This window comes from Microcebus murinus, chromosome 8 (genome assembly GCF_040939455.1).
Source record: "Microcebus murinus isolate Inina chromosome 8, M.murinus_Inina_mat1.0, whole genome shotgun sequence".
NCBI classification, from domain to species: Eukaryota; Metazoa; Chordata; class Mammalia; order Primates; family Cheirogaleidae; genus Microcebus; species Microcebus murinus.
Genome location: NC_134111.1, coordinates 51328249 through 51355484, shown reverse-complemented (window position 1 = coordinate 51355484; position 27236 = coordinate 51328249). Strand labels below are relative to the sequence as shown.

The window sequence follows — 27236 nt, the reverse complement described above, 5'->3', positions numbered from 1 at the left end:
GGTGGTGACTTGATAGGAGGTCATATTTATACACTCTGAACTGTATTAAACACTAGAAAACTACACTAAAGAATGACAATGGTAAAAAATGTTATTTTTATTAACAAAAATTAATTTTTTATTAATTTTTAAAACAAAAAATAGAGATATTCCAATATATTAATGTCCATAGAAAGAAAATCTCTAGATAAATCATATATCTTCATTAACATTTTATTACTTTTACTGAGAAAAATATCGCTAATGAAGAATTATAATTACAATGAGGTATAAAATCATGTAAGTTAAATATAGAAAGGATTTAATATTTTTAAAAGAAAATATTTGGCAGGAATGGAAGAGATTTATAAATCCTCACTCCAGAAAGGGGATCATCAAGAAGAACATCAGCAATTAACAAAAATGAAGATGCCTTGGTCAGAGAAAGGACTTCCCTTTGGGAATCCACACACTATGAATTTATGTTATTTGCTATTGGTTTTTTTTTCATAGGATAAGAGTTAAGATTTCATTAAAAACACATCCTGTGAAACTGGTTTTGAAGGTGGTGTAACTACATAGAAAACAGAGTTTAAGGGCTGGCATAGGGTTAATATGGAGTAGACAGAAAGAAGATCATCACTGATTGGATGAGGTACTTATCAAGGTTGCTTTGACAGTGTGTTTCTTTTAATAGTAGAGATGTTGAAGTGGGCAGTCATTGCCTAACCAAACAATTCCTTAACACTCATTGAGTGCCTACTGTGTATAAAGCTTCTGTGCCCATCAAGCAACCTTCTTCATCATATTTGGTTTCCAGTAGGAAGAAAATGCATCAATTAGGCAACACAACTATTTTTTAAAAAGCAGATCAACTCTTTGCTGAGTAAAGCATTAGAGTTCAATGTGAGTACGGCAATAAAGTTAATGTTTGGATCAGTACTTGTCAAACTTAGGTAGTGTTAACCTTTGGTATATTCTTTGGGTATCTGAATTCTGTGACCACTAAAAATTTTTGTACCAATAAAGAATAAACACAAGAATATTCTGAATTCTTAGATGACCAATTTATAATTTGGGATGATGGGATTTCCAGTATTCCAGATAGTTTCCATGTTTGCACTTAAGATTTTACCAAGGAATACCTTGAGGAGATAGGATTTATCTTTCCAGGTATTGGTAAATTGGTATGTCTAACAGCTCTTGGGCAGGAAAATACTAATGTCAAAATAACAACCATTATCCTATGTCTCATTGTTACGCTCATATTTTAATTTTTTACAATTATGAAGACAAAAATACTCTTTTGAGCAGTATAATTTGTAAGTAAAGACATTTTCATGGAATAAGACTTTAGGTTCTTATTTAATAAACTAAGAATGTGATTTAACATCATAAAAACAACATAATATTTTAGAGTGCTATCTGGTTTCATGGAAATGGGTCAACAGAAAGCAAAGGCAGTCTGAATAAGTAAGTGATGTGTTTGTAATAAATGAAGGTCAAAGGATATCATGACATTAGCAATTCAAACAAGCTCCAACAGAAACAAGCATGAGGTTAACTAAATTATTAAAACTTGCATTACAGCAATCAGTACCTGATAGTGAACAGATATACTCTGTGGAATTTGCTTTTATAGGCACCTCCTTGCAACAGTTCATTAATGAAACTGTTGCAATAAATATGTAGTAAAAATTTTTCATTGAATTGTTGTTTTCCCGATTTATTCTCTGAGCTACTCTAGCAAATGGACTGCCCATCAAAATAATGCATTAGTGGTTTAAAAATGAGTTCACTGTTAAAAAGGAAACATAATAATGATGAAGGCTAAAAATAATGGTCCATCATGCCAAAAATTATAACTATATCTTTTTACACTATTAAAGCCAATACAAGCAATTTATTTTCAGTAAATATAATTTGATGAAAATTGCTAAATTATATTGATTTTATAGTTTTATTTTTATGTAATTGAAAAATTGGTTTTGATTTCACAGGTATATAATAGCTACGAGTTAATTCTTAGTTTTGTTTGTGTATACTTCAGTAACACTGAAATAATAATCTCAGTGAACACTTGAAATACATAACACTTAATTTTACTATATAAATGAGCTACACATTTCTCAGTTTGCAAATGCTATCCTGGGGACTTAGATACTTGTACCCAATGTTCAAAGCAGCATTATTCATAATAGCCAAAAGGTGGAAACAACCCAAGTGTTCATCATCATCTGATCAATAAATCAATTGATCAATGAATGGATCAATAAAATGTGATACTGTATATAAATACAATGGAACATTACTTCAGACATATAAAGGAATTAAGTACTGATATATGCTACAACATGGATGAACCTTGAAAACATTATGCTAGACACAAAAGGGCAAATGTTGCATGATTCCACAGACGTGAAGTATCTTGAATAAGCAAATTCAGAGATGAAAAAAAGCAGATTAGAGGTTACCAAGGGCTGGTAGGAGGAGAGAATGAGAAGTTATTGCTTAATAAGTACAGAGTTTCTGTTTGGGGTGGTGAAAATTTTGAAAGTAGATAATGGTAATGGTTGCACAACACTGTGAATGTAATTAATGTCACACTTAAAAGTGGTTAAAATGGAAAATTTTATGCTATACATATTTTACAATAAAAAAGTTTAAAAATGGCATCTTTTGCAGAGATGAATGATCAGAGTCTACAGATACAATCCAAGGTCTAAATATCCTTAACATAAATACATAATTTTCCAGATTAGGACTTGAGGATCTGAGATAGATTGCAAGAATTTTAGGATCTAAGACTCTCCATAAAATAAAGGGTCTCAATCTGATACATAAATGGGGTAACCAAAAGTCCATCCATAAAAATATCTAATAGTAATGTCATTATCAGGGTATAAAAATGTCCATACACATTATTTTGTTTGCAGCAAAATATGCACCTGCTCTTATTGTTTCCAGCTAGAGCTAGTTCCTTCCTCTCTTCCTCTTTCCTTTCTTTATAGGAAAAATTACAGAGGTTTTAGTTTGTTAATAAACCTAGGTAGGTGGCGGGCATTTTGTTATTAGTTTTGTTTTATCTGGCATTTCCATGTGTTTATGTGGGGAGATGAGCTCAGTTTGCCGTGCTTCTAGAAGTCAACCAGCACACAGGTGCCAAATGACTGATTCATTCAGAGATATTAAGAGAAGTTAAATATCATACCTTTAATTCTCTTCTTTTAAAGTAGAGAAAAACTTCTTTCCAACAGTTTTAAAATATCCTCATCTTCAGAGTGATTGATCCCTTTCTCTCAATTCAAAATTCTTTTCAACCTAATCTCAAATTTTAATTTGTTTCTTTAATTTTGGAGAGCAACCATTGGATTCTTAAAGATTGTGCCTTTAAAGCTTGTTTACATCTTTTATTTTCCATTAACATAGTCTACATGTATTTACATGACAGATTACAAATTACGTTCATTTCTTTTTGCGAAAGAAAGCAAAGATACCAACAGCAACCTAGTTATAGAGTGAAAGCAATCGTTTCTGAAGCCCCACATCAGTAGGCCGGCAGGCTCAGTTTACCTCTGACATTTGGAACAGGCTTTTCTCCCTGGCTGTCAACAGCTATGACCCTCTACTCAGTGGCTGGCCTGTGTCTCAGCAGGGCCCCTGTTGCTGCCTGTGAGGTGGCACTGACACAGGCACACGTGGACTGCCCGTGGATGCCAGCTGCTCCTCTGTGTGTTGTGGTACTCAGAGGCACTACTCCGCAGACCTTGATCTCTGAGGTCATCACCAATTCTAAGAGTCTATCATTCCATGAGAGTCTGATAGTAAGAGAAGGAAAAGTGGCTCAGCCAATCATTCAGCTCCTCCCTGCACTATCCATCCAAGGCCAAAGGCTCTCTCCAAAGACAGCTCTGTCTCCAAAATACCAATATGGCCCAGGATCACTCTATTCTCCCACAGTTCAAAAAGGTATGAGATGATTTCACATTTTTTTAAAATAAAAATCATGTGTCTAGAAAAAAGATTGGAAAGAAATAAAGCATTAATTGTGGTTACCTATCTCTCAGAGGCAGGAAGAATAATAGATTTTAAGTGTTTTTTTTATATATATAATTCCTAAATTCTTTACAATAGCACCCTCCCCTTTTTTTGTGAGACAGGGTGTCACTCTGTCACCCACTGCTGTGGCTTGATCATAGCTCGCTGCAGCCTCCAACTCCTGGGCTCAAGCAATCTTCCTGCCGCGGCCTCCCAAATAGCTGGGACTACAATTGCATGCCACCATAGCCAGTGTGTGTGTGTGTGTTTGTGTGTGTGTGTATAAAGTATGTGTGTATAAAATGTGTGCATGTGTATACACACACACACTTTTTTAGTAGAGATGGGGTCTATGTTGGCCAGGCTGGCCCATGTAATTTTTATAGTCAAAAAAGGCAATACAGGCATGTTATGTAATATATGTGATTAGAACAAATATAAAATTGAAAATATTTATTTGCATGAAAAGATTCTCCCTAAGATTGGGTCACGAAGAAGTAAATCTCTTTCCTTACCTTCCCATGACTACCGTAGGCATATAAAAACTAGTTTGGCTAACCTCTGACCTGTGAGTTCCTCCTGACATGGCTCTGGAACAAACTATTAATAGTGTTCACCCAGGTCACTCCTACAGAAGAAATCAAAGATACGTTCAACCCGCTCAGTATCTGGTTCAGCATTTTATCCAATTATGTTCCTTTCCTTCCTCACGTCTGCTCCTATGGCCTGCTGTCCTATAGAAGAGCCTTTCCTACTTTGCTCCTTTGGTAAAACATCTAGCGCAATACCACAGGAGGGAGAAAAGTCGGATACCTCATATACAGGAAGCACTCAATAACGTATAAAGGATGAATGAACAAACAGTATTTGACAATAATGACACTTTGTATGTTTAAATGATTATTACAGAGAGCATATGTTAGCAAATGTTTACTCTGAACAGTATAGTGAGAAAAAGAAAATGCCAGAGGGTGTGAATATGTTTCCGTACTCAGGTTCTTTTACAGGCGCAGGGATTACTTAGACTAGATTTCGTAAGAATGACAGTTAATCAATTACATAACCACGATAGAAGCCACATTTGAAATTTATATTCTCCAGTTCATTGTTGATCTAAACTTTAAGAATTGGAATGGCTACATTTTGCCTTATAGGCTCTGCTGTCCAAAGCAATCAAATGAGCACCATGTCTTGAGAGTCCTTTGCTGCTTTGCATTCTTCAAGCATGTCCTTGCCTTAGCACTGTATTTTTTCAGATTAAGAATGCAAGGCTTGCTTTGTCTTAAATTTCCAATTTTCTACCCAATACATTTGCCATGTATTTCCAAAAATAACTCTACAGACGAACCAGCCTTTTGTCCAGTTGGCACTTTCCTGACCCATCAATCTATCCGAATGCTATGGCAGATGCTCCTCTACTGTGCACTGGGAGAGGGAGCCTGGATTCTCGGCAGTGGGGCCACATTCCCCCACAGGCTCCCTCCCCCGCCTAGGGCAGGGCCAATGCTGTAAATGTCCACAACAATGAACCAGGCCCCTTGTGATCAGGACAGGTTGTCAAGGACAAAAGCCCTGGTCTTCGCAGTACAGTGTACTTATTATCTTATCACCACAGAGTCCGGAACTATAACAGCAGAATGTAAGGGCAAGGAGAAATTATTGATTTAAAAACAGCATCTACAAATCTATAAGGTCAAAACACCTAGCTCGTTTATGCAAGCCATAGGGAAAGCTTCCCTTTCCTTCCCTGCTTGCTGTTTCAGGCTCTCATTATACAGATAAATGGGGCAGAGGTCTCAACCTCAGTTATCAAAATATTTATAGGCATCAAGATCCCAGGATCTTGACTGGGTCAAAATTTTTAAAATGCTGCTTAATTCAGTGCATTTTCTCCTCAAAAGTATCATAACTAGGGGTATTTTTTCCTAAAATAAAAAGAAAAAAAATGATTCTTACATGTACGGCAAGATGGAAAACCAGCCCTCTGCTGCTAAAATGCTCTGTGCTACAAAAACAACTTAAAAAAGCAGGCTTGGAGGATTTTCAATCCTGTATATAATCCCTAAAGGGTCATACAAAATTTGTGCTTTTTGAGTCACTTTGGGCTTAATAAGATTCACGCAATAACAATCACATGACAAGAAGCAAACTTCACAATTCTATAGGTTCTCTTTCAAATGATGCCCTTTAGGTATTCAGGCAAATAAAGGACAAATGAGCTGAATTCAGGTTCCGTATAACACATCCTATATTCTGAATGATGTTTGATGTCACGAGGACTTTTCTTTGGCAGGAAAATAGTTACAAATGCTAAGAAAAAAAAAAATACACCAGCCATTTGCTGACTCTTCTTGAACAAGTGAGATGGAGTCATGCAGGATTTTTATTATAAACATCACCAGTGCTGGGAACTATTGCTCAATGGTTTTCCCGGTGTGTTGCACCAGATCTCCGTGTGCAATCGTGAGCAACCACGTGGGGAGGAGCCTGGGCTCCCCTCCAGGGATCTTGCTCTCTAGTTAAGTACATGCCCAACCAAGGCAGACTGACTTGGCAGGACAGGAGGGTGGCTAAAACTCAATGACACGAATAGTGAAGATTTAAGATCAGGGATTCAAGAGACCTCCCCAAATCACAAAAAGCCTGAGAGATTTAACGTTCTTTGTGCTCTGAACTGAATGTCACTGTGATAACATAAAAAAGTAAAATATATTGAAACAATCTGTACTCAATTTGGGTGACCAAAGCACATACAAGAATCCAGCTTTCCATCAAACAATTTATGTAACTTGATCAAAGAGATTACTTTCTGCTAAACTGCACAGACTATCTCTCCAAAGAAAGGCCCTGAATAAGGCTTAAAGTATGAACTAATGAAAGATTAGGCTTCTAAAAAATTGAAGAGCAATATAATTTAATCAAATACTGGACTAGGTGAGTGGAAATTTAATTCGAGTTCCAAAACAGCACTAAAGGTATCTGGTCACTCTGGACCTTGCTTTCTTCCTAGAAAATATTAATAACTTGGTTAGGCAAAATTATATTCCAGATTTCTTCATGTTTTAAATTTCTATCCATTTTTGTTTTTAAAAATCAATTTACTAGCCAGGCGTGGTGGCTCACGCCTGTAATCCTAGCACTCTGGGAGTCCAAGGCGGGCAGATCACTCGAGGTCAGGAGTTTGAAACCAGCCTGAGCAAGAGCGAGACCCCGTCTCTACTATAAATAGAAAGAAATTAATTGGCCAACTACTACATATAGAAAAAATTAGCCGGGCATGGTGGCACATGCCTGTACTCCCAGGTACTCGGGAGGCTGAGGCAGCAGGATTGCTTGAGCCCAGGAGTTTGAGGTTGCTGTGAGCTAGGCTGACACCACGGCACTCACTCTAGCCTGGGCAACAAAGTGAGACTCTGTCTCAAAAAAATAAAAAAATAAATAAAAAATAAATAAAAATTAATTTACTATTAACACTACTTTACACAGAGTGGGTGCTCAATAAATGTTTGATAAATTGAACTGAAGTAATGAACCATGGTGTATTAGGACATCCTCTGGAGTCAAGAAGGTTTGAATCTTGGCTCTGTTACTTACAAGCTAGGTGACTTTGAGGAGGATATGAAACCTCTCTGAGACTCAGTCTCCTTGTCTGTAAAATGGGACAGTAATTCTACCTACCCTAGTGCCCAGCAAATGCCAAGTGCTCAATCAATGCTAAGTCCCTTCTCTGACATCTTTTCCCTTCCTTTATAATCAATATCTATCTTTCAGAGTCAAGTCAAGCTTATGAGCAAATTCATAATTCTTCCAGCAATGGATTTAACTTACAAAATTGTGCTTATTTTAATTAGCCTTGTGTATTTATTATATTCAACTTTGCATGTTTACTTATGTTTTTACCTAAATATAGCACTTTAACATTTCCAAAGCATTTACCTTACCTCACCCTCATGAAATAGGATAGTTGATCATATTTAAAGTTTTGAGAAAATTGGGTCTTTGATTTTATTTTCTCAGACTCACTCACCTGCAGCCTAGTAAATGTCAGTAATAAAATTTGAATCTAAGTCTCTCACTCACCTGCAGCCTAGTAAATGTCAGTAATAAAATTTGAATCTAAGTCTACCACCTCTTTTTTTTTTTTAAGACAGTGTCTTGCTTTACTGCCCAGGCTAGAGTGCCGTGGCATCAGGCTAACTCACAGCAACCTCAAACTCCTGGGCCCAAACAATCTTCCTCCCTCAGTCTCCTGAGTAATTGGGACTACAGACGTGTGCCACCATGCCCAGCTGATTTTTTTCTATATATTTGTAGTTGTCCAACTAATTTCTTTCTATTTTTAGTAGAGACAGGTCTTACTCTTGCTCAGGCTGGTCTTGAACTCCTGACCTTGAGCAATCCTCTCACCTTGGCCTCCCAGAGTGCTAGGATTACAGGTGTGAGCCACCATGCCCGGTCTTACCGCCTCTTTTTATATATTTTTCTCCCCCTTTCTCTCTTGGAAAAAAAAAGTCCAATAAAATCATGTGTTCTTCTAAACATTTTTTATTAAAAGCTGCCATTGCTTAAAAAAATTCCAATTTGCAGACTCCCTTATAACACTTGTTAACATTTATTGAGTGCCTGCTATCAGCTAGGCCACGCACTTCACGTAGATTGACTATTTAAATCCTCACAGCAAACCATGAGCCAGGGCCTACTATTAATTGCCCCTTCACAGAGGAAGAAACGAAAGCAAGGAGAAATTTAAAATTTTTTCCAAGGGTACACAAGTGGCAAAGCCAGGTTTTTAACACAGGTAGTCTGATAGCTCTGCTTATAATTACTAAACCACACACCACTTCACTTCACTTAATTTGAATACAGAATGAAATGTTAATTTATAGAACATCCAAAAATCACACCAGGCCTAGAAAACTCTAACACTCTCTTTAGTTAGTTAGTTAGTTAGCGTGAGAAACAGCTCCTCATCAACGCGCTCTTAGGGTCTCAGCTGCTGTCCTTGCTACAAGATTTCCATGCCTTCCTGACACTCAATTGTGCCAGACCAGGTCAAGAACCAAGACCTAATTCTCTACAGGCACTGGGCCACCGGGCCAGCCAACAACAACCAAATTTATAGCTAATAAAACCAGTTAATTGCACAGCATGAGGCACTCGCTCTCTATGCAAAAATTACATGGTTAGAAATTTTGAGCGACTCTCACAATCTGATTAGCTAAGTGCTTTATAATATTACTCTCCAGTGCAACAGAGTTTGATTATTTACATCCCATAAGAGAAATGTTTGCCACATTTATTATGGAAATCTACAAAATCATTTAGAAGAATTTAAGCAAATTTAATTTTAAAATAGTCTGAAAAGTCCTTTAACATCTTTTAGACTCCAATTAGACAGTATCTTGAATACTTGGATTCTTCAGCTAAATTAGTAATGATTTTACTATTTTTGGGCAAACTCAAATAATAACTAAAGGCAAACGCACGTGTGTAACACATGCCAGACTTTTTTTGTTTTATTGATTAAAAAAAAACCCAGTATGAAACCCTAACAAATATATAGTAAAGATAAACCACAGACTCTTAAGAACGGAAGGGATTTAAAGTCTCCAGTCTTTTCCTTCCTAGTCCTCAATCACAACCCCACCTTAAGGAAATTCCACTCTTAAAGGCAAAGATCCTGGCCGGGCGCTGTGGCTCACGCCTGTAATCCTAGCTCTTGGGAGGCCGAGGCGGGCGGATTGCTCAAGGTCAGGAGTTCAAAACCAGCCTGAGCAAGAGCGAGACCCCGTCTCTACTATAAATAGAAAGAAATTAATTGGCCAACTGATATATATATAAAAAAAAAAAAAATTAGCCGGGCATGGTGGCGCATGCCTGTAGTCCCAGCTACTCGGGAGGCTGAGGCAGAAGGATCACTCGAGCCCAGGAGTTTGAGGTTGCTGTGAGCTAGGCTGACGCCACGGCACTCACTCTAGCCTGGGCAACAAAGCGAGACTCTGTCTCAAAAAAAAAAAAAAAAAAAAAAAAAAAAAAAAGGCAAAGATCCTGCTCCCCTAAAGGCTTACTGAATAGATAGCCTCCGTTTGAATAAACAGCCACCACCACCAGCCTTCATCTTACTTTTCACCTTCATGCTGAAACCTAAGTCTTTGTGTTCAGTGGAGTGAAAGATAACAGCTGAAAGATAAATTTTATATTAGCTTCAGTTTTTCCAAAGCTTAAAAATTCCAATTCTTTTCATTTTTCTTGTCATGTCTTACTTTTCAGCTTCTTGGTTATTTTACCCATGTCTATGCCAAGACATCAGTCATTCAGAAGACATATTCAAATAACTAGTATAGGGTAGGATCACCAGACTGAATGTGTTCATTTTTCACCCTGATACTGAAGTATGATACAAACTTGGTTAACACAGTTCTCCTCAAAATCATCTTTATACTTCTCCCATCTAAAAGAAAAATTTTTATGTACTTTAATTCAAATATGTAAAGTTATAACTTAAGTATAATGGTATTAGTAAAAAGAATATTTGTAATTTTCCTGAATAATCAGTTTGTTTTTATCCCATTGCTCCCATGATTTTTTAAACAACCTATCATCTTATATTTTTCAAGTTAGTTGCTAGGAAGCTTAGACCCAAGTTTGCTGCCTGCATCTAGAAAGTGCACAGAGCCTCATGGGTGTGTTTCTATCATACTAAATCTCACTTCTGCTTCCATTTTGTTTTTCTACCATACTTTTCCCTTTGCCTCATTCCCCGCTCCCCATACAAGAATATATGTTCCATCAGCCTAGGCATTTAATTTATCTCACAACATTGTTTGCATTTTTATTAGCTGCCCTAAATTATTTTGATGACAAGGTCATATAATATAGTAATACAATTGACTTTTGAACAACATGGGTTTAAACTTTGGGGTCCATTCATAGGCATTTTTTCTTCCACCTCTGCCAACACGGAGACAGCAAGACCAACCCCTCCTCCTCTTCCTCCTCAGCCTGCTCAACATGAAGATAATGAGGATGAAGACCTCTTTGATGATCCACTTCCATTTAACAAAGAGTAAATATATTTTTTCTTCCTTATGACTTTAATAACATTTTCTTTTCTCTAGCTTACTTTACTATAAGAATGCAGTATATAATATATATAACATACAAATACGTGTTAACTGACTGTCAATTGTAGTCTATTAGTAGTTAAGTTTTGGGGGGGTCGAGTTATATGCAGATGTGACTACATGAGGTTCAGCACCCATAACTCCCATGTGTTCAAGGGTCAGCTGTATTTTGTAGGATATCTCAAATTAGAGTCCTTAAAAGAAGATTACAGGGGTCCACAGATAGATCCTTGGTGGCCCATAGAAGTCAAAGCTCAAAGAAACACTGGTCTAATTGAAGGGTTACCTCTTGGTTACCTATCTGTGCATACAAATACTATTTCCTTGACTTTGTCCACTCTAGGGACTTTCACCAGCATTCTACTTTAGCATCTTATGACTATCTTTTGGACCCTTTTATTACCCACCTACGTCAAACGTAGAAGCCCCTTTCTGACCTCAGTCGTACTCCCATTAAACTAGCTCTTCAATTGACTAGATCGAAGCCTCTAGTTCCTTATTCCTTTAAATTTTTCCTTTCTAACAAACTGGGTTCTATGGAAAGAAACAGAGATCCAAAATAACAGCAGTTTAATCTAGACAGAGGTTTAAAATAAACCAATCTCAAAATGAGACTGGGTGAAGCTGGGGGATAACGGAAAGCGCCAACTCTCCATGAAGAATGGTGTAGATCTTGACTGACAGACTGCTGGCCTTCCAAGCAGAGGCAATAGCAAGAGCAATGGTGGACAGGCAGCATGGGGCAGCCTGTCTGAGAAACAGCAGCACTTGAGGAATGTGGAGCATATATGGGAGAACAGAGGTAGGTAATGGAATTGCTAACATACAGCAGTGTGACAACTAACATACACCAAGGTGGTTCTCATATCAAATTTCACTGGGAGCAACTCCTAAAAAGTGAGATAACATACAGCTGGGCCCTCTGTATCCATGAGTTCCACAACTGTGGATTCAACCAACTACAGATCCAAAATATTACAAAAAATAAAAATAATACAAATTTTAAAATACAGTATAACAATTATTTACATATAATTTGCATTGCATATGAGGTTGTCATAAGTAATCTATAAATGATTAAGTATGTGGGAGGATGTGTGTAGGTTATATGCAAATGCTACACCATTTTATATAAGAATTTGAGCATGCCTGGATGTTGGTATCTGTGAGGGGTCCTGGAACAAATCCCCTACAAATACTGAGGGATGGCTGTACTCGATTCCAAAGAGAAGTTCTAGGATGAGAAAGCCTACAGAAGTAAAAAAATTACTTTACCATCAGTTGGCACTTAAAGGTCACCTGCTCCAGTTGTCCTTCTAATGAAGTAATCCTTTTAGCAATATTCTAAGAAACAGGTATCCCACCTCTGACCAAACACTCCCAGTGACAGATTAACACCAGGGGAAGTGATGTGTTATTGGAGATTTAGAAATGATCGACCTAAGTGGCTGAGAGCAGAGATATGTCAAGTCACTCTAAAGTGAAAGACTATTCTAAGCCAGGAGGATGGGAGAATAACTTGATAGAAAGTATTAACACATTTAATAAAACTATGTGAGTATGTAGTGGTAGTTAGGCATGGTTAGCCATAAAGACTTAGACAAAAGTTGAAGAGATAATAAGCACTGGCAAGGGCAGGGGACATAAGGCAGATCAATGTCTGCAGTGGGTAAGGCCTCTTGTTGCAGGCAGGTATTGGGTCAGACACATGCAAATCCCATTACTAACTCCTCTTGCTCTGAATCCACATTCATGAAGCAATCTCTTTATAAGTTTATTTCCTATATAACTTACCTACAAATAGAAAACTTAATAATTAGCAAGATGATTTTATTCTTCAGTCTCAATCAAATTATGTATGATTTGGCACCCATGAGAGCCCACTCAACTCTGAACTCTTAAGACTACATTTCTGAGCACATAAATCAGGAGCTACCTTACTTATCTGGGCAACTGCCAGTATTCCCTAGAGTGGGCCTTCACTATATCCCTGGGAACCTTAGATCTCCTACAGTAGGAAACTATTTTTCCAGATATTCTATCCTAATGACTCAAATTACTAGGGTTGACCTATGTAACTTCCGGTGATCAAGCAAGCCCAGATCTTGTTTGCTATATCCATTTCAGTTCAGAGTTTCATCTCATTTCCAAACACTGTCTCATCCCAAATTCTGATTTTTCTCTTTGCTTGAAGATTCCATGTGGTGTCCTTAATCTGACTGTGACTCTACTTACCACCTTACTACCTCTGAGCAGAAAGATTTTTTTTTTTTTAAAAAGAGCCCCTTTAAAGGCATTTGATAAGTGGTAGTTAATGATACTGTAACTGGTCCATTTTTCCATGCCTGTTGCCTGAAACATTGTTTGTGTTAACAGATACCATTTATTTCATGCCACAAAGCTTAGAACCTAGAAGAGATCAGAGATAGGCTTCAGACTATCTTTTGAGTTCTCTAGGTAGAATTCCTTCCCTGTAACAGATTATAATCATCGCTGAAAATCCCAGACAAAATAATTCAAGATTTTCTACATAATACTGCTTATCAACTGCATGTAATCCTTAAGAGACAAGAATCTTTCTGGATCCAAATAAATATAAACCTGGTGATTGGTGATAACTGATGCAATATACCAACCTGCATCAGAGCAACATTCTGGGAGCCTGAAACATTTATTAACAAAATACACGAAGGTCATTGCTAAATTGAGCTGAGATGTAATGGTCCAACAGTGAGACCAGACACGAAGAATATATGTTAGAACAGCATATTTTCCAGGATAGAAGATTATAGGCTATGAAGCATTAGAGTATAGACCTGTTAAGAGCCTATAGAAAGGTATATAAAATCTGATACAAATGAGTCACACCACATAAAGTTTCATTGTTGCAATTTTTTTGCAATCAGTGGATGTAATAACTATTGTTTCAGAAGTTGTAAGCTGAGTACATTTTTACTCATACATTATAATATGAAGCACTTCCTATGTATGGACACTGTCTCATCACTTTACATACATTAACTCATTTAATCCATGAAATAAGTACCATTATTATCCTGTTTACCCAGTTTATCTTTAAGACACTAAGGAGCAGAGAGGTTAAGTAACTTGCCCCTGGTCAGATAGCTAAGAAGCAGTAAAGCCAAAATTCAAACTAGGCAATCTAGTTGCAAAGCCTATGATTTCAATCATGAAATGTGAATAGAAATTCTCAAAATCACACAGATGTACATGCCCACTCAATTCTATATTATTACATATGAATAGGCAAATTCACCTCTGACCATATATATGCCTAGGTCTTTGAACATAGTAAATGCTCTAATATATTTATTTGATCTGAATATGGAAAGAACTCTAAAATCATAATCAAGAAACCTACATTCTAGTCTAAGTTCTAACACTTGATGGCTGTGTGATTTGGGGCTTCAGCTTATGTCAAAATGTAGAAGTAAAATGACAGACTGAATGATCTAAAGTCTCTTCACCTCTAACATTCTGACTTAAACCTAATTTAATTGGAATGGGGTGGGGCCCAGGCATGGGTGCTTCTTACAAGCTCCCTGGGTAAGTCTAATGTGCAGCCAGGATTTAGACCCACAGGCCTAGAGAGTGCTTCTGTGGCAGGCTAAACTGTGAGCTAGTTGCTTTGGAGTCAGAGAACCCTGGAACTGAATTTTAGCTCTACTGTATATGAGCTTTGCAGCCTTGCAAGTCTCTTAACTGAGCTTGCTCTTCACACATAAAATAAACTAAAACAGTTGGGAGGCCAGGCACAGTGGTGCATACTTGTAGTCCCAGCTACTCAGGAGGCTGAGGCAGGAGGATCACTTGAGCCCAGGAGTTCAAGACCAGCCTGGACAACAGAGCAAGACCCTGTCTCAAAAAAAAAAAAAGAAACAGTGGGGAAGACCAAACTCACATGTAAAGTACATGCTAGGCACATGGTTTTCCTTAATAAAGATTAACTCCTAGAAACGGTACCAAGATTGAGTAAAGAAAAATTTTAAAAAGATATGCAGAACTGAACTCAGACTCACAGAACATCAGCCAGAACTATAAATTGCTGGAAAACAGATCCACATACAGACAGCGACAGCACAGTGAAACTCATAAAAGAGAGAAGAGGCTGAAACACAGGTCTGTACAGGCGGGACACAGACTACAAACCACAGTTTACAGAACACAGCACTGGAAAAGAGTGAGAACGCGGCATCCTGCATACTCGGGTAACATACCACAACTGGCGAAAGAATCTCTAAATTTAAAGGCCAAAATATACCAAGATGACCACAAGTTGTTAGGCCTGGCTCTGCAAACTTCTAAATAAGTCTCTTAAGGTCACCTACTATTAAATATTTTAAAATTGAATTGCTAAGGTGAGAGAAATCGAACATACTTTTCTTTTCCACTCACAGGATAAGGAATCTAGCTTACCATCATCAGACTCACAACTGCCACATTTGCAGAACAAATCTGAATCTGATGAGGCAGTTCTCGTGTTTCTATTTTCTGCCCATTCTCAGATTTCTGTGTCAGAGGTCACAGAGACCACACCACACTACCGCTCTTTTTCAAAACAACTGCCTTTGGCCCTTGGCCACCATTCATCATCTCCTCTCTATGTGCTCCCTAAATGAGCTTTCTATTGTATTGGCTTAATCAAATGAGCCCCAAATATGTACTGTAGTCTCCGTTCAAATATGGAAGGACTACCAAGGCAATAGGAAACATATTTTTGAGTTGTTTTTCCAGTGGTGAACACGGATCACAATGATCTCTGACGTGTAAAATGGAAGTATTCTCTCTCCACCTCAAAAGGCTGTTGGGAAGACGTGAGGAGATCAAGCACACAGCAAGCAGTGTGCTCTGACTAAGGCAGTGCCGAGTCTCAGGCACTGAGCACAAATGCAAGGACTAGGGTCTGGGGCCTGGCCTTTCAGTGACCTCCCTGTATGCTACTGAGCAAGTTACTTAGCTTTTCTAAACATCAGAAATCTGTGGAATGAGGATAATAAAAACCTGCCTTGACTAGATCATAAGGTTGTTGGTTTTTTAAAAAAAAAATTTATTTTAGAGTACTTTTGGATTCAGAGGAAAATCCAGTAGATATCTTGTATACTCCATTACCAAGTTTCCCACATTGTTAACATCTTGCTATTAACTAAACTCAGACTTTGGGTTCCACCAGTTTCTCTATTAACGTCCTCCTCGTGTCCCAGGATCCAATCCAAGGTACCATGTGGCATTTAGTTGTTGTGTCTCCCTAGTATCCTATGGTCTCATACTCACAGGGTTTTAAAAAGAATCAAATAAATGTAAAGGACTTTGTAAAATGAAAAGCACCTTAAGAATACAATTTTCTATTGTTATATATTAAGTGAGCTGGTGCATGTAAAACACCAACAAAATTACCTGGCACATATTAAGCTCCAAATATTGATTATTAGGATCATCATGATAAATATTTACACCTATCCTACACTGTGAACAATTATGCATGTCTTCAATAGACGCTTGGAGTTCAGAATTCCTTCTATGACCAGAGATTTTACTTTCTCTGTAAGAAGTCAGCTATATAGAATTAGCCCTTAATCAGACCCTCATAAACACCTTGCTCAATCTAGCAGAGCAGGAAAGACAAGCAGAGACAGAGTGAAAGCAGAGGCTTTAATGGAACCTCAGAAGCCACTTGGGTTTCACTTCCTTACCAAATGCCAATCCTACACCCCAAAGTTACAAAGTCAAAGGACTGAGTTCTTGAACTAAGCCAAATTTGTTGAACCATGAAATTCAAGAGGGGATATTCCTTAGTGATCAGCAAGTAACTAATACTCACACATTTCCTATTAAACAATCTGCACACAGCTTCCAAGAACCATTAGGAGGTTAGAGAGGACCTGGGGTGAGGGGAGGCAGGGAAGTGATGCATCATGTGCACCAGCTTGTCACCCCACCTGGGGGAAAGCTCGACTAGGATTTGGACTACTCATACCACTCCCCACAATAGTATCAGGAAACAGTGGAATAAACTAGAAGTTGCTTTAGAAGAGCAAAACAAAGGAAAATCTCTGCAGCTGAACCTGTACTGAAAGCCACTAACCCACCCTACCTGTCACAGCATAAAATTTTACTAGACAGTGGTCAGAAGGTTTTGTGACACAAGAGCCAGGAAGAATACTAAGCGTTGCTTTTTTAGTAGAAAAGCCAACATGTTCATTTAAGGACACGTTTGTCAAATCCATTAAATGCTACTTAACGTTAGCAGACAAAAACACACAAATAAGAACTACAGTGAATGTGGGTGGGGAGAGGTATTGAGGGGGCAGAATTGGGTGGAGGCATAAGAAACACTGAATAAATTCTTTAATTAATTGTAATAAATCACAATCCCTTTCAGCTTTTAGTATTGTCTTTAAGAAAGTCATATTAACACATAAAAACATCTAGAAAACTTTTTTTTAGTCTTTTTGTGAGGCCACTTATGGATAATGATTCTTGATCAAGTTGAGATTTTCAGAGCAGTTAGGATAAAACCATAATAACAAATCAAATCAGAAAATTTTTTTAAAAATCCTTTCTGAGGTCAGTTATATATAATGCTTCCTTATGTATTTATTTGTGGTTTGGTTTGGTTTTGAGATAGTGTCTTGTTATGTTACTCAGGCTGTTCTCAAATTCCTGGGCTCAAGTGATCCTCCCACCTCAGTCTCATGAGTAGCTGGAATTACAGGCACATGCTACTGTGCCTGGGTCTAAATATACTTCTTTATCAAATCATATTTCAGGAAGGTTAGGATAATTTGGGGGTATACTATTTTGAATTTTAAAATTAAAAACAGTATGTACTGTGGCAGATGTTGCTGGGTGCATTTTTATTTCGGTTAGGGTAGCCATATCCCCAGACAAAAATTTCATTTCACGAACTCCCTTGAAGCTAAATGTGGCCATATGACACATCCTGGCTAATAAGATGTAAGAAGTTATTATCCCCACATAAAAAAATGAAGTTGGATCCCTTCCTCAAACCATATACAAAAATTAAGTCAAAATGGATCATAGACATAAATGCATGAACTAAATCTATAACAGTCTTCAAAGAAATACAGGAATCAATCTTTATAACATTGGGTTAAATAAAGCCTTCTTAGACATGACACCAAAAGTACAAGTAACAAAAGATAAATTGGACTTTGCCAAAGTAAAAGTGTTTGTACTTCAAAAGATACCATCAACAAAATGAAGACAACCCACAGAATGGGGCTGTAAATAATTGTTAATTATTATTACAAGGAACTTATATCTGGAATATATAAAAACTCTTACAACTCAGTAATAAAAAGCTAAATAACCCAATTAAAAATAGGCAAAGAAGGCAAGCAGATAGTCTCCAAAGATGATATACAAATGGCCAATAAGCACAAGAAAAGATGCTCAGCATCATTATGTATTATGTATTTAATACAAATCAAAACCACAATGAGGTATCACTTCATACACACTAGGATAGTTATAATAAAAAAAGAATCACAAGTGTTGATAAGAGTGTAGAGAAATTAAAACTCATACCTTCTGATGGGAAGGTAAAATGTCATAGCTGCTTTGGAAAACAGTCTGACAGTTACTCAGACAATTAAACATAGAGTTACCATGCGACTCAGTAATCCTGCTCCTAGGTATATACCCAAGATAATTGAAAATACATGTCTATACAAAAACTTGTACATAAATGTTCATATCAATATTATTCATTAAAGTAAAAAATAAGAAACAATTCAATTGATGAATAGATAATAAAGTGTGGTATTCCACACAATGGTGGAATATTATTTGGCAATAAAAAGGAATAAAATAGATACATACTGAACATGATGAACCTTGAAAACATGCTAAGTGAAAGAAGGCAGTTATAAAGGCCACACATATTGCACGATTCTAGTTATATGCAATGTCCAGAAATAGGCAAATCTGTAGAGAAGGAACATAGATTAGCAGGTGCCTTAGCACTCAGTAGGGAGAAATTGAGGGGAAATAAGAAATGATTGCTAATGGGCATGGGTTTCTTTTTGGAGTGATTAAAATATTCTAAAAGTGATTATGGTGATAATTGCATAACTGTGAATATACTAAAAACCATTCATTGTACACTTTAAATGGATGAATTATATGATATGTAGATTATACTTCAATGCACATTCAATATTACGTATATGAATAAACATAGTTTGTATGTTTTTCACACACACACAAACAGACACACACAGTTATTGATTAGTGCTTCTGAAAAAGCTCTTTAAAAGGCAAAAGACATGCATGTTCCTTTGCCTTTTTAAAAATATTGAACTTGTTTTTCTAACTTAGGTAGAATTTATATAAATTTATATAAATAAAACATATAAACCTTAAGCCAAAAAGTATCCCAGAGAGATCACACAACTAAACACTTGTGGTTTAAGAAATATTAGGCTACCAAAGGTTGTAAGATATTCCCCTTTGTATTCTTACAAAAACATTACAGTTTTAGCTTTTACATTTAGGTTTACTATGGATCTTGAATTTACTTTTGCATTTGGTGTAATAATGTAGTGTCTTGATAAATGCATGTACCCAATATATCACCCCAATCAATATATAGAATATTCCACCTTTCCATACATCTTCCCACCAATCCCCACCCCTCATGGGTTTTGTTCTGCATCCTATCACCGCAGATTAGTTTTGTTTGGTTTTTTTGAACCTCACATAAATGGAATCATCCTGTCAGTCATATTTTTGGTCTGGCTTTTTTGCTCAACATTCTATTTCTGGGATTCATCTATGTGGTTGCATATATCAGTAGTTCATCCTTTTTATTGCTAATTAGTATTCCATTTTATCAATACTGTTTGTTTACCCATTTTCCTATTAATACTTGAGTTGTTTCTCATTTTTGGCTGTTACAAATAAAGCTGATGTAGACATTTTTATACTAGTTTTTTTTTTTTGGACATGTTTTCATTCTACCAGAGTAAACATGTTTTCATTCTACTCGATGGATCATAGGGTAGGTGTTTAATTTTTGAAGAAACAGCCAAAAACTATCCCAGAGAGATCACACCACTTCACACTCACCAAAACAATGCCTGAGAATGTGCTGATTCACATTCTCGCCAACATTTGGTGTTGCTGGTTTTTAAAATTTTACCCATTCTAGTGGATGGATCTAGTGGGTGGATCTCACTGTGGTTTTAATTTGCATTTTCTTAACCACTAATACTGTTGAGTGCTTGCACATATGCTTACTGATTAATAACATATCTTCATTTGTGAGATAACTGTTCAAATCTTCTACCTATTTTTTCAACTCATTGTCTTTTTAATATTGATTTGCAGGAGTTCTTTAAATATCCTATATATAAGTCCTTTGACAGATACATCTATTATAAATATTTTCTCCCAATCTGTGGATTATATCTTTATTTTTTAAACTATTTCTTTTCATAAACACATTTAAATTTGATGAAGCTTTAGTTATCAATTTCTTTTAACACTTGTTGTGGTTTAAGAAATATTAGGCTACCAAAGTTTGTAAGATATTCCCCCTTTGTATTCTTACAAAAACATTACAGTTTTAGCATTTACATTTAGGTTTACTATGGATCTTGAGTTTACATTTGCATTTGGTGTAATGGGGGAGTCAAAGCTTACTTTTTTCCTTATTTGTATCCTATTGTTCCAGAACTATTTAAAATATTTTCTTTTCCACATTTAATTGCATTGGCAAATTTTTAAAATTCAGTAGACTGAAATATCTGTGGGTCTAAATCTGAAATTCTATTACACTGATCTATATTTTGTCTTTATGCCAATAACACACTGTCTTAATTACTGGAGCTTTAGAATAAGTCTTAAAAACAGGTAGTATGAATCTTCCAACTTTGTCCTTCTACAAATCAATTTTTTGGGTAAAATGACATCTTAATGTTGAGTCATATAATCCAGGGACAAGGTACATCTCTCCCTTTACTTAGGTTTACAAGGTAAACCTTTACAAGGTATATCTCTCCCTAAGTAAAGAGATATACCTGTCTTTTAAAATTTCCCTCAGCGATGTTTTATAATTTTCAGCAGAGATTTTGCATATCTTTCGTTAAATTTGTGTTTGATGCTATTGCAAATAAAATTTTCTAAACTTTGGTTTTCTTACGTTAAACATCATTTTTTGGACAATACTTTCCATGTAATTTAACATATCAAATAATCCTGTTTATCTCTTTTAAATTTTGTTTTTGAAATTGTTTGCTGCTAGTGTACAGAAATATAATCAACTTGTTTCCTGTAACTTTGTTAAATTAATTGATCAGTTCAAGTATTTATTTTGTAATTTAAGATATGCTATGTAAACAATCATGTCATCTGCAAATAAAGACAGTTTGACTTCTTCCCCTCCAATTTTAAACGCCTTTTGTTTCTTTCTCTTGTCTTACTACTCTGACTAGGACCTCCACCACAATATTGAACAGAAATGAAAAGAACAGACATCCTTGCCTTATTCATGATCTTAAGGAGAAAAACATTCAATATTTCACTATTGAGTTAAAATGTTAGCTGTGGGTTTTTGGAAGATTCCCTTTTAGAAGACTGAAACTTATTTTATGGCCAAGCATATGTTCTATCTTGGAGAATGTTACCCACGTGCACCTGAAGAGAATGTATATTTTGTAGTTGTTAAGTATCAATATAATGTTCTCAGTTGATTCAGGGACATATTTAAAATTTACCAATATAATTATAGATTGGTCTATTTCTTTCTTTAGGTCTGTAAGTGTTGCTTCATGTATTTTGAAGATCTGTTATTAGATATATACTCATTTATGATTGTGATATCCTTTAAGAAACTCTTATCATTATTAAATCATACCTTTTACCTTTGGTAACAGCCTTGGTTCCTGAAGTTCATATTTTGTCTGATATTAATATAGCCACATCACTTTTTTTTTTTTTTTGAGACAGAGTCTCGCTTTGTTGCCCAGGCTAGAGTGAGTGCTGTGGTGTCAGCCTAGCTCACAGCAACCTCAAACTCCTGGGCTCAAGCAATCCTACTGCCTCAGCCTCCCAAGTAGCTGGGGCTAACAGGCATGCACCACCATGCCCGGCTAATTTTTTCTATATATATTAGTTGGCCAATTAATTTCTTTCTATTTATAATACAGACAGGGTTTCGCTCTTGCTCAGGCTGGTTTTGAACTCCTGAGCTCAAGCAATCCGGCCGCCTCGGCCTCCTAGAGTGCTAGGATTACAGGCGTGAGCCACCGCGCCTGGCCACATCACCTTTATTATGCTTCCATCTGCATATGATATCTTTTTCCATATTTTCATTTTCAACAGATCTGTACCATATTTAAAATTCATCTCTTACAGAAAGCACATATTCAGGTCTTGATTTTTTATCCAACCAAGCAATCTCTGCCATTTCATTGAGTATTTAATTCATTTATACTTAATGTAATTATGTATAAGGTTGGGCTTAAGTTAACTATCTTGGGGTTTCTTCCCATTTGTTTCATTTATTTTTTGTTCCTCTGTGTCTTCTTTCCTATATTTGTTTTGATTAATGAATTTAAGTATTTCATTTTTATTCCTCCATTGGCTTTTTAATTATAGCTCTTTGTTTCTCACTTGTTTTTTTTACTATTGCTCTAGGAATTCAATATGCATCTTTATCACAGTCTATTTAAATTTAATTTTGTACTACACATAAAATATAACAAGTTGGTTCACTCCCCATCTTTTGTGACACTGCGTTATATATGTTAATGTACATACACTATAAAACCTGTAACATATAACATTACGACTTTTCCTTTAAGCAGTTAGTTGTCTTTTGAAGAAATTAAAAATTTTAAAAATGATAACTTATATTCATCTTCATATTAATGATAATTTTTATCATTTCTTGTAGTAGAAATCTGCTGGTAATAAATTATCTCAGCTTTTATTTATCTAATAATGTCTCTATTTTATCTTTAGTTTTAAAGAATGTTTTAACTGGATATAGAATCCTATGGTGGCAGTTCTCCTTTTTCTTCTTTCAGCATGTTAAAGGTGTCATTCTATTGCTTTCTGGCTTCCACTGTTTCTGGTGAGAAGTTATCAATGACTTGTATTGTTTCCCTTTATGTAATGTGCCATTTTTCTCTGGTTATTTTAAATATTTTTCTTTTTATCTTTGATTTTTAGCAATTTAACTATGATGTGATTAAGTGTGATGCTTTTGTTTTTGTTCTATGTTTTTAATTTTGAGGTTTGCTAAGCTTATTAGAGCTATAAGTATATGTTTTTCACCAAAGCTGGAGAATTTAAAGTTTTTTTTTTTTACATAGTTTCCATCCATCCTTTCTCTCTCCCTCTCCTTTCCTTCTGTAACTTCAATTATATGTATGCTAGACTGATACTGTCTCATATGTAACTGAATGTTCAATTTTTTCCTGTGTTAAGATTTGATAAATTCTGTTAATCTGCCTTCACATACACTGATCTTTTCTTTTGCCTTCTTCAATCTCCTGTTAAGCTCCATTCAGTAAAATTTACATTTCAGAGACTATAGTTTTAGAGTTCTAGAATTTTTAGTTTTCATCTCTCCGCTGAATTATCCATTCTGTTCTCTCATTCTAACCATGTTTTTCTTTAAATTACTGAACATGATTATAAAAGCTGCTTTAAAGACTTTGTCTGATAATTACAACTTTGCATATCTAATAATTTTTTATTGTATACTAGGAAAGAATATAATTTAGTATAATAAACAAATACTATTTAATGCAAAATATAAAAGTTATTATTTAATAAAAGCAATGAGGTAGCTCTCCTTGTAGTCACATTAAAAAAGTGCCTCAATACAGTAAGTTAAAAACCCAAGTTGCAAGACAACATATATACTATGATTCAATTTTTTAACTTTTTGAGATAATTAAAGATTCACATGCAGTACAAGAAATCATACAGAGAAATACCATATACTTTTCATCTAGTTTCCCTCAATGGAAATTGATATTTATATAATCTACCAACTTTATTCAGATTTCACCAGTTTTATATGCACTCGCATGCCCATGTGTACATGGTATCAACCTACACAATTTTATCTTATGTGTACATTCAGATGATCACTACCACAGTCAAGATTCAGAAAAGTTCCATCACAAGGTTCCTTCATGCTACCCTTTTCTTATGATCTATTTTTTATGGAGGGAAAAGTATTAATATAGTTATAAATGCAGAGAAAAATAGATTTGGAAAGTTACAAACTGATTTTTAGAGTTAAGGATTGTAGGGAAACTTTGCTTTTTTTATTTTCTACACTGCTGTAATGTTTGTTTTTTACAATGAACATGTATCACCTTTTTAACATATAAACCAAAATCTGAAAAATAAATATAACCTGGAAATATGTGGTTGTAAGTAAAGCAGGGTCATAGTAAACAAGTGAATAAAAGCAAAAACTTAAAAAGGAAGCACAATAATGAGTATATATTATAAAATATAATATTTAGGAATCCACTTTCCTATTATTAGTACTCTATATCCAAATTGGGTTCCTTTACCTAAGTAAGCACTGGTCATTTTTAATTCTTGGAAGAGATTCCTAAGAAGTAAGAAAAAACTTTTAAAAATTCACAGAAAACTAAAAAGCTAAAATAAATAAGTTATTTTACTTATAAGTAAGATAAGGAGTAGGGGGAAAGTAGGCACTTAATAAATAAATGTCACTGTGTAAGGTTTTTTGAGGAGTATAATTTTAATGTTGTTTTAAAAATCACAGTACATTATTACAATGACCCTTTTATCCTTGGCCCAAACAAGTGTTGTTAAACAGAATGTAGTATAGTATCAGAATAGCTCAGAGAAGAACTTTCTAATAGTCACAGTTTTCCAAAGATGAAAGGGACTGTCCCAGGAGGTTAGCAAGTTCTCTATCATTAGTAATCAGAATTCAAACAGAAGATAAATGCCCACTTGTGTCAAGACGCATTAAGGCATCAGAAATATGGTCATTTAAGATCTTTTCCAAAGCTGAGATTCTACCACGGGTAAAGAACACTGGGTCCAGAGCCAGAAAACCTAAGATTAAGCTCTGTCTTCTCTCCAGTATGATTTTTGGAATCATACTCAGCCTGTTTCGTAAATATTATAACTAACAGTGCTTTACAAATGGTAAAGCACTGTCTCAGTAACAGTATTTATTGTCATTTGAGGATAATGCAAGGGATACTATGCTAAAACCTGAACAGAAGCTGCGTAAGCCAGCCATTAAGCAGAACTTCTGCATAGTAAGGATTATAGAAATCCACTTTCCAGAAAGCTTGTGGAATTTTAACAACCGATATATATTTCTCAGTATCTGAAATGATTTAAATATAATCTTCATCTAAAAAAGGAAGCTAAATTGTAATTTATGTGGTACTATTTAGTATGTTGCTAGCTGCTAGATATACAAAATGAAGAAGGAAAACAAAAATAACCTTTTGCTGCTAATGTTAAAGTGTTATCAAATGCCTATCATTCAGGAATATTTAAGCTTCTCTCTTGTAACAAGCACTGGGTAGGCAGTTGAGTGTCATTTTTAAAATACCAGATATGGTGAGAACCTGACTGGGTAAGAGCTCCAAACTGGCAAACCACAGACCTGGGCCCTTGAATTGAATCTATTGCTACCCAACACAATCTTCCTGAATTTCAAATTACTGATTTTTAAAATGAGGGCTTGAGGCTGTCAAACTAAAACAGCTATTAAAATTTCAGTTTGAGCACTGTATTAGATTTCTAAGAACATACACCTTTCCACAATTATGTGCAAACCTATCCGTTAAACAAAAACCCTATACCACAGTATCAATCCTTCATCATCTTTCAAACCTTTCCCACATTATGTTGCTGTGACTATGTACGAAATATCCAAATCTTGACCTAATCATAATTAGAAGTTCAAAACACACAAAAAAGAAAAAAATGTGTATTTCACAATCACGAACACTTTCAGATTTTATATATTCCCTTTAAAATTACAAATATTTATTAATCTATGTCTTTTTTCAAATAAGCTACTTACCTGGAATAAATGAAGACTGTTAAAATAAAAAGAAATTGCTAGGATTGCTCAAATATATTTTTTTAGGTTGGTTGGTTGAAGAGCACTTTTATTTTCTTTTACTTAAATTGTGCTGCCCAAGAGCCAATAGTCCTATTATTAGGAACATTTTTGTGAGTTACAATTCAATTGAGTACTTTAAACACTATACAAATAAAACTTCCTCCCATTTTTCTTCATGGATCCCCATTTCTTTCTTAGGACACAGATTTTCAACAAATATTTTATAAAACAAAGTAATAGCAACATACCTATTCATAGAAAAAAGGAATGGACACTTTGTTTTTACTCTTGTATAGGATTACTTACTAGACAATTTCCCTTACTCATAAAATTACTCATCCAGAAAAAAAATCTTCTCACTAACATTTTAATTAAAATGGATGCTTCCGTCATCTTCTGCTTTTATACTTATGCCTACCTTCCCAAACAGAGAGCTTAGGGTATTTACAATTCTCTTTTTTACACATCTACACTACACTGTATCCTTTAATAACAAGGTGACTATCAAAGTACAAAAAGATTTACAGCCATAAATCCCTATTATTCTTTAGGCCAAATGTTTCAGCAGATTCCTAGTCTAGATCCTAACAGTAAATGGGGAATTTTGCATATAAATTTTAAAATAAATCATTATCATATTTAAAATGTAAAAAAAAAATAAAAGAATAAAGAGCTTAATAAAATCAAACACTTTAACAGTCCCCAGCAACAAACACAGGAAAGCATGTTTCCCACGCAAAGTTCACAAACAGCCGTGGATCCTTTTTAGGTTGGAAGAAAAATTGGAAAGACCAATCTTCTGGATATTTTCACAGCTACTGCCCTTGAAAAGTGGTGCTTTTTGCAAGAAAAGGATAGAACAAAGATCTTAATGTTGCAGGTCTGAAAGATATCCACATCAAAACCAGGTATAGTGGTCCTAACCTAAGCAGCTGGCAAACTGCAGGATGGATGTGGGCACTCTT

At 35.5% G+C, this 27236-nt stretch overlaps 1 protein-coding gene across 3 annotated transcripts in view; it reads right to left on the bottom strand.

The window, feature by feature from the left end:
- The window catches only part of MAP3K20 (mitogen-activated protein kinase kinase kinase 20), a 171157-nt gene that overhangs the window by 93201 nt on the left and 50720 nt on the right, over positions 1-27236 (bottom strand). The gene's annotated exons all lie outside the window — the stretch shown is intronic.